The sequence below is a fragment of the Pundamilia nyererei genome, unplaced genomic scaffold (genome assembly GCF_000239375.1).
Source record: "Pundamilia nyererei isolate P.nyererei 1_Seehausen unplaced genomic scaffold, PunNye1.0 scaffold00013, whole genome shotgun sequence".
NCBI lineage: Eukaryota > Metazoa > Chordata > Actinopteri > Cichliformes > Cichlidae > Pundamilia > Pundamilia nyererei.
The window spans coordinates 712,464-720,321 of record NW_005187414.1 but is presented as its reverse complement, the minus strand read 5'-3'; the positions used below and the strand labels follow the sequence as shown (position 1 = coordinate 720,321).

Genomic DNA, 7,858 nt, shown 5'->3' with positions numbered 1-7,858 from the left:
CCACGTCCCGCGACTCTGCCGTGTTTTGTTTGGTTTAATTTCCTTTCTAGGTGGCGTGAATGCGACACGTTGATTCACGCTTCAGTCTACACCTGTTTTGAGGCTTTGCAAGGAAAACAGGGTCCCCCCCCCGGCCCTCTTTTTACAGAGCAATGAATGCTTGAACAAAAGAAAACGAGGCTGAGACGCTGATTTCACCTCCTCGGTGTGTTCCGTCTCTGGCTCTGTCCGAGGTGCTGAAGCGCTGAAAACGCCCACACTGAATATGCGCATTATAGCGCGCCGCATCCCATCCTGTCAGCTTTCCACTGCGCGTTTGAGATTTATCACCCAGGAGGTCACGCATCACCCGCCCCCCCAACCAAACCACGTCCTTTGCTTTCCTCGCCCTAACAGTGCTGCAGATCGTCCACAACGCTGCCCCAACACCCAAAAGCACACACACGCACACAAATCATCCCAGCATCATTTATGCTGAAACACACCCGACATCCACGGTTTCACTCAACACTAAACATCTTCCGCCTCGATTCGCACAATCTAAGCCGTCCCGAGGTACACGAATGGCTTCAAATCTCGCGGAAAAGCGTCTCCAGTCTTACCTGCGCCTGTTGTCGGTGTCCCGCCGTCAGTATGGGAGGAAATGTCTGCGTGTATCAACAGCTAACCGATACCAGCCTCTCTCTGTATGTGACTGCAGCAAAGGCACTGCGCGTCGGCTGGTTCCTCCTCACTTGTTCTTCAATGGGGGGGAAAGCGGTGCAGCTCTCCTCAAAGATGGCGGACACTTTTGACGTCAGCAGCAGCTTTTAATAGATAACTGTCATCGAGAGAGAGAGAGAGACTTCAGAAAGTCTTTGTTATAACGGGCAGCTGCGCGGACAGCAGCTTATCATCTGTTTAGATGGTTTCATATGCTGCTGCTGTGTGATTCATAGAGCCCAGCACATGGAAGCCAAATAGATTCAACACATCAGCTGTTCATACATCCCTACAGGCCTTTCTCTTCATGCAAGATGATCCTGCATCGTCAGTTAACACCCGACAAGTTCTTTAGAGCATTTGTAGCCTCAGAGGTGTCGGTTTGTTACACTGACAGCGTTCACTCGGTGTCAGTGGGACGTGAGTGGGGCTCTACACTATCATTTTAAATCCCACGAGTATGAGTAATCACGATCTGTGGTAACCAGAGTGGACAAAGCGACCAGCTGCACCGACGTGGTGCACACGCTACTGCAATATCATAAGGTATTCATCAAATTACTACACACAAAACAGGCATGATGTCGAAGGTCCTACACCGAAGAACGTTCACTAACACGGATGGAGAGGAACATGAGGCCTAGCAATAATAGATTGGATTTATATAGCGCTTTACAATTCCACTATTCATTCACTCTCACATTCATACACTGGTGGAGGCAGCTACAGGTGTAGCCACAGCTGCCCTGGGGCAGACTGACAGAAGCTGCCATATCGCACCATCGACCCCTCTGGCCAACACCAGTAGGCGGTAGGTGAAGTGTCTTGCCCAAGGACACAACGACCGGGACAGAGAGCCCGGCGACCTTCCGGTTACAGATACGCGTCCCAACCCCCTGAGCCACGGTCGCCCCAATAGTAACTTATTAATTGCACAATAATCCTCTGGTAGCTGTAACCATGGTAGCAGTTGGCGATTTCTTGGTTTGTCAAGTAAGCACAGAGTTAGATAGTGGGCAGACTGGAGGCAACTGTACGCCAGTCCTAAAGCTCACAGGAAACCAGCTGTGTGACTAGCATCGCAGAAAAGGAAAGCAGAGAAACACTCAAATATAAGCAACATAGTGTGAAGTAAAGAGTCTTCCATGAGCAGAAGCTTCACAACAAACTATAATTACGTGTCCTTGCATATGTGTCTGTTTCTGTTGAGTGAGCGGCACGTACACCTGTGGGTCATCCAACCCTCCAAGTTTAGCACCTTGTTTGTTTGCCTGATATCAGACAGAACCAGACGCGTCACTCTCTGATTCTCTTTCATGGAAACACGCAAACAAATAAAAAACGACGTCGTCTCTGTTTACATGTAGAGTCAACATAATGATACTAAAGGAGAACAGGTGCCAAAAATCCCACAGAATGCAGTGTTTCACTCTGTTATATGTCGTTATATGTTAAACTGGCACTTTTTTGTCCCTTACAGTTTAAACATCCCCCTCAGAGTTCATACATGCAGGCCATTGCATTTTGACAGGTCGCCTTTCATGACACTGACGTCATCTCCGCTCCAAATGAAAAAATACTGAACGACAATCACGTGACGAGAGGGAAACGTGCACAAAGACAGCGACTGATGTTTCCTCAGCTCGTCTGTGGACTCAGCGGCGTGGGAATGCCCCCCTCCCCTCCAGCCGCTGCCTCTGCTCTGCACTGTAACAAATGTGTCTTCAATTACTCTGAAGCGAACCTGTCTCCTAAATGAATGATAATGATAACTCTGTACGAAAAATCCATTTGGAGAGAAGAGCCAGAGGAGAGAGGACGAGACTCAGGAGTGTGTGTGTGTTGAGGGCTGTTACGTGGCTGCAGATGTGTGTTTGAGTGTGGAGGGTGAAGAGGATGAATCTACAGGTTTCACGTTCATTCATTTTACTCTGAAGCAACATCACAGGAGCACGGCAAACAAAATTAGGCTCTGATGGAAATGAAGGATTTAGAGTTTGAACAGAAGCATCAGAGGCCGTGAGGCCGGCACTGCAGAGCAGGGTTCAGGACCTAAAGAGGTAAGCTCGGGTTTGACTCGGTCACAAAGCTGGTTCACTTTTATTGCCTAACTTATGCTGCAACACAAAAACACCACTAGCTGTCCAATCAACTCTCTGGACAACAGCCACTCCTGGAGGATCCTGTCGACCTGTGTGCTCAGATATTGTAGCGAGACATCCCTCATGAGCAGACTGCCAGCAAAGCAAACTTTATTCCTTTTTCCTCTTTACTGCTGGTCTAAAACAATTTAAAAGCATCTGTTTTTCCATGTAGCTTTAATAGTGTTTCTATACTGTGGATTATTTTTCTATGAAAAATGAAATGCTACAATGCTGCAAGCAGTCATGTTTGTGATTGGTCATATATGGCGAACGGCCTCTCATTGATGGGAACGCGCATAGTTCGACTGGGAAACCCTGGGTGGATCTATCAAGCTGATGACTACTTAGTGGAAACACTTTGTGAGACTGCTGATGGAGCTGAAGCTGCATGAGGGGAGAGACAGCCCGAGTATACTGAACTTGTTTGGCAGTACAGGACACACCTTCGAGCAAACTAAGGTCAACAATCTCACACACCACTTATTGTCAGCATTATTTCATTAATAGGAGTCCCAGTTAGGAAATGTTTTATGGACTGACTGTCTTTACTTTCTGAATATTCGTAGGAATAAATCTGAGTTTTGAGTTGCAATATGTTTACTGTTACGCAAGATGAGACAGAAAAGGAGGAACAGTTCATTTATTTGACCGACGCATAGCAGAGATGCTGCGTTGGACGACTCCAAGCAACTTTGCTCCAAACAGTTACCCTCTAATATTTGGCAGCCATAATATTTAAGGTTTGCCATCTTATTTTCACACTAGCATTAGCCATTGGCTCTAAACAGAAGTGCAGCCGAGGCTGGTATCTAGCTTGGCAGCTGAATGTTAAGTGTGCTAGATTAATAAGTGTTTTTAAATTGGCTGTAGGTCTGCAGGAGTGAGCATGCATGGTTGTTAATCTCTCTGTGTCAGCCCTGTGACAGACTGGTCACCAGTCCAGGGTGCACCTGGCCCAGTGTCATCTGAGAAAGGCTTCTTTTAAATGATAAATTAAAAAACACCTTATGAAACAATAATTCATAACTGTTTTTAAAACAGTTTTCACATGGTTGTTGACAACAGAAAAGAAAAACCAGGATAAACAATCCATCTATAGCGTGTCTATAAGCACATCTGGATCAATACAAAGCTGTTTAGCTCCTGCTTCTACAAGCTCCGGAGGTTTTTGCCCATTAGTCCAGTGGTAGTAATTAGATTGAATGACTAGACTGAGTAACGTGAACTCAGCAAGCACAAAAAACCCTGAATTTAAAAAGGTTCAGATTGTTTGCAACTTCGAGGCTGGATTACTGCAATTCACTCTATTTTGGTCTCCACTCTGCCCTCCTTCATAGATTACAGACAGTCCAAAATGCTGCTGCACGCATTCTAACCAAAACTAGGAAGTTTGCCCACATTACTCCCGTCCTGGCTGATTTGCACTGGTTGCCTGTGAAATATCCAATTTAAAATTCTGCTGTTTACTTTTAAAATCACTAACAACACAGCACCGAGCTATCTTAAGGAACTCCTAAGCTCATATGTCCCTGCTAGGGCTTTAAGATCATCCTCACAGTTACTGCTGGTGCAGCCTAGATCTCGGCTGAAGTCTAGAGGTGATCGAGCGTTTGCTCTGGCTGCACCAGAGTTGTGGAACAACCTTCCGATTGGCATCCGGGCGTCTGACTCTATTCAATCTTTTAAAACACGGCTTAAAGCGTATTTGTTTAATCTTGCTTTTTCTACCGGTTAAATGCTGGCCTTGTTTGCAGTGATTTATTTTATTAATTTTCCTATCATGCTTTTATTTGCACTGTGCATGTCATATCGCCATTGTGTTTTGATGGCATAGTTATATCGCGCTATAGTTATACTTTTTTCTATTGGTGGCTTTTTCCTGTGAACATAATTTTACACTTTTATTTTTTTGTTTTTATGACTTTGATTATACTTAAGTGTTAATTTGTTTTATGTTAAGCACTTTGGCATGCCGTTGGTTTTTAAATGTGCTCTATAAATAAAGATTGTTGTTGTTGTTGTTGTTGTTACTGTTTCACAATGACAGACCCAGAGTTAGATAACAATGCAGGGCTTTCTCCACCAAATCTGCAGCTACAAGTACCAAAAAACATGCAGTGAACCTGAAACTCACAGGCCCCCGGGAGTCTGGTGTCCTGGGGGAATTACATGTGGGTAATCCAACCTCGGGCACATCTAACTTCTCATTTAAACCTGCAGATGGTTACATTCTCAAAATCGAAAGGTTTCAGTGAAGCTGCAACAAACGCTAAGTCTCATTCTGCTTCTGCTGGTTGTTTTCTTGTTTGTGTTTTTTTGCCTCCACGATTAAATAGACTCGATCCAAATGAAAACTTAAAGTGTGCCTTTAATGAGTATGTGTGCTGGGAAAATAAAGTCCAAAGAGGAAACTACATCCAAGAATCTGGGAAAAACACAAAAGCACAAAACCAAAGAAAACCAGAGAGCAGCGCGGGATCACAACGCACTGACAACCAACAAAAGACTTAAATACACACTGAGGGAAAATGGGATTGGACACAGCTGTGGGAAACACATGGGCGCAAACAATCTGGGAAAATGTGAGGAGGGGAAGTAAACTGAACACGAGGCACAAATCCTTAAAATAAAGCAGGAAGTGAAACGTGGTGAGTAAGTAAGACAACAGCTGAACTAAACTGTAAACAACCAAGAACTGAGAACATGACTAAACAGCAAAATACACAAAGAACAATACCATCAAAAATATGAGCAGAAGGTAAGAAAAAGGAGTCAGGAATATAAACTTCAGACACTGGGTAGACTGGGACTATGATACTAACAATGTTTTTTACAGCAGTACGTCATTATTACAGCATGAATGTAGAAAACAGCTGAATTTGTCGTCCAGTGATTCAGAAAAATCATTGACGATTTTGTTGTCATAGAGATTTGGACGACAGTATTATTATCATCGGTAGATTCAGGTTAATCCAGTTTCACGTGCTATGAGAATTACATTTTTATTTATTTGTTTTTTTATCTGACAGATTTATCAGTTGTCTGAAACATGCACTGCCAGCCTATTTCCAGAAACTTCCCCCTGGCACTGCTTCAGTTTCTTCACCACAGAGCAAACTGTGGCTGCAAAGTCTAAAGTCTTTCCTTGTGGATTTGAGGGTGAGCTGGTCTCTTCTGTTCAGCATCTGAATATAAAGACACGCCTTAAGTTCTGATGTTATCATGATAAAGACATGAATTAAAAGCTCTCAGTGAGAGAATGAAGTCTTTACTGATCCATCGTGTGCATGTACGTGTGCATGTACGTGTGCATGTGTGTGTACGTGTTCATGTGTGTGTATGTGTGTGTGTGTGTGTACGTGTGCATGTGTGTGCATGTATGTGTATGTGTACATGTGCATGTATGTGTGTGCACGTATGCATGTATGTTTGTGTGTGTGTGTGCATGTACGTGTGCGTGCATGCACATATGCATGTACGTGTGCGTGCGTGTGTGTGTACGTGTGCATGTGTGCACATATGCATGTGTGTGTGTGGGGAACTCGGGCGATGGAGCTTTTGCTGTAACTGTGCTTTGTCTCACAGTCAAAGAGCAAAACACAGCAAGTGGAGGGAAGATTAGCTGCAGCATTATCAGCCCTGTAGCAGACAAGCTCACACAAACTTCACAAGGAAGGTGGGAGGCTGGAGGAACTGAAGGCGGAGGAGAGAGGATGGGGGTGAGCTGTGAAAGAGTGACGAAGCAAAAAAAACAAACCCACAATAGTTACGGCCTAAAAACATAGAAAGAGATGCGAAAGAGCTGCAAGTGACAAAATCAACTGAGGCAGAAGAATGAGATTAGAGATGAGGCGAGGCAGCGATGGAGTGATGGATGGAGAGGCTGCATCTCTGTATTATGTTATATACGTGTTTCTGTGTCCGTGTGTTTGTGAAGACAGAGAGGGCAGGATGAAGCATGAGAGATGAAGCTAGTCAGCCAGGCTGAGTAGTTCAGTGTGGGGGAGGGCGCTGCAGCGGCAGCAGCAGCCGTGCTGTGACTCAGCACTAAACTGTGCCCCCCCCCCTTCATTTCCCTCAAATATCAGCCCTTAGTCATCGTACTTAGCCATCGCACACAATTAGACCGCTTTTCATCCGTCTGTTCAGGGCTCGTCACGACGATGCGTTTTTATTTTAATGTTGCATCTGATTACAGCTGCCTGTGTTCCTGAGCATTCAACCACATGAAGCATTTACATCTGCCCAGCTCTTATTTACAGTTTTTACAGTTCAAAGGATATTTTCTGTTTGCACTTCATAAAACATCCTCATTTACTCGTTACTTTATTTAACAGTCTTAGTACACAAAATGGTCTTTAAAATGTTTAAATGTGTTGCTACAGGATAACGCATTCACAACATCAACGGGACTGCAGTGTTTTTATATTGTCGTGTTAATGCTTATTTCCTTCAGTGCATCTTGTGCTGCGTTTATATTCTGCACAGTAAAAACAACAAAAAAGCAAAAAGTTTATCTGGACAAATGTCGTAGGAGTAGCTGAAGAATCAGTTTATTAAGTCAAGGAATGAAAGACTCTATTAGTTAAACTTAACAGTGCAGTCGATGATCATTAGAAGAAAGTCTGCATTGTTTTGAAATTAGAAATGAAAACACCTACAAGGCTATTTCCAGACAAGGACACACACTTCATATAACAGTCAGTGAACACATAACAATTTGATTCGACTATTGAACAGTGGGTGGCCACTGTCAGTACTTGTAAGGCCATCTTCAGCTTCAGGGTGTGAAAACTGACGAACAATATCAACAATCTATGTGAAAACCAGCCAGTAGGCGTGAAGCATGTCAGGGCCGGGTGCTGGCCAACTCCTCGTGCTGGAGACCCTTTCTTGGACATGGATCTAAGAGCTGGTTGCTGTGGTCTGCTCTTTGATCCAGTAGACACTCAGCATTGCTGTTGTGGGGTGCGTCCTTCTCCCATTGGTGGTGCTGGTCTCGTATTGTTCCC

The 7,858-nt window shown here is 44.3% G+C and overlaps 1 protein-coding gene across 1 annotated transcript in view; it reads right to left on the bottom strand.

Moving 5' to 3' along the window:
* The window catches only part of snap25a (synaptosome associated protein 25a), a 33,706-nt gene extending 32,915 nt beyond the window's left edge, over window positions 1-791 (bottom strand). Inside the window, exon 1 of the mRNA XM_005724804.1 lies at window positions 603-791. The gene's annotated coding sequence lies outside the window, so the exon portion shown is untranslated. The remainder of the gene's footprint in view (window positions 1-602) is intronic.
* Between the last annotated feature and the right edge of the window lie 7,067 nt (window positions 792-7,858).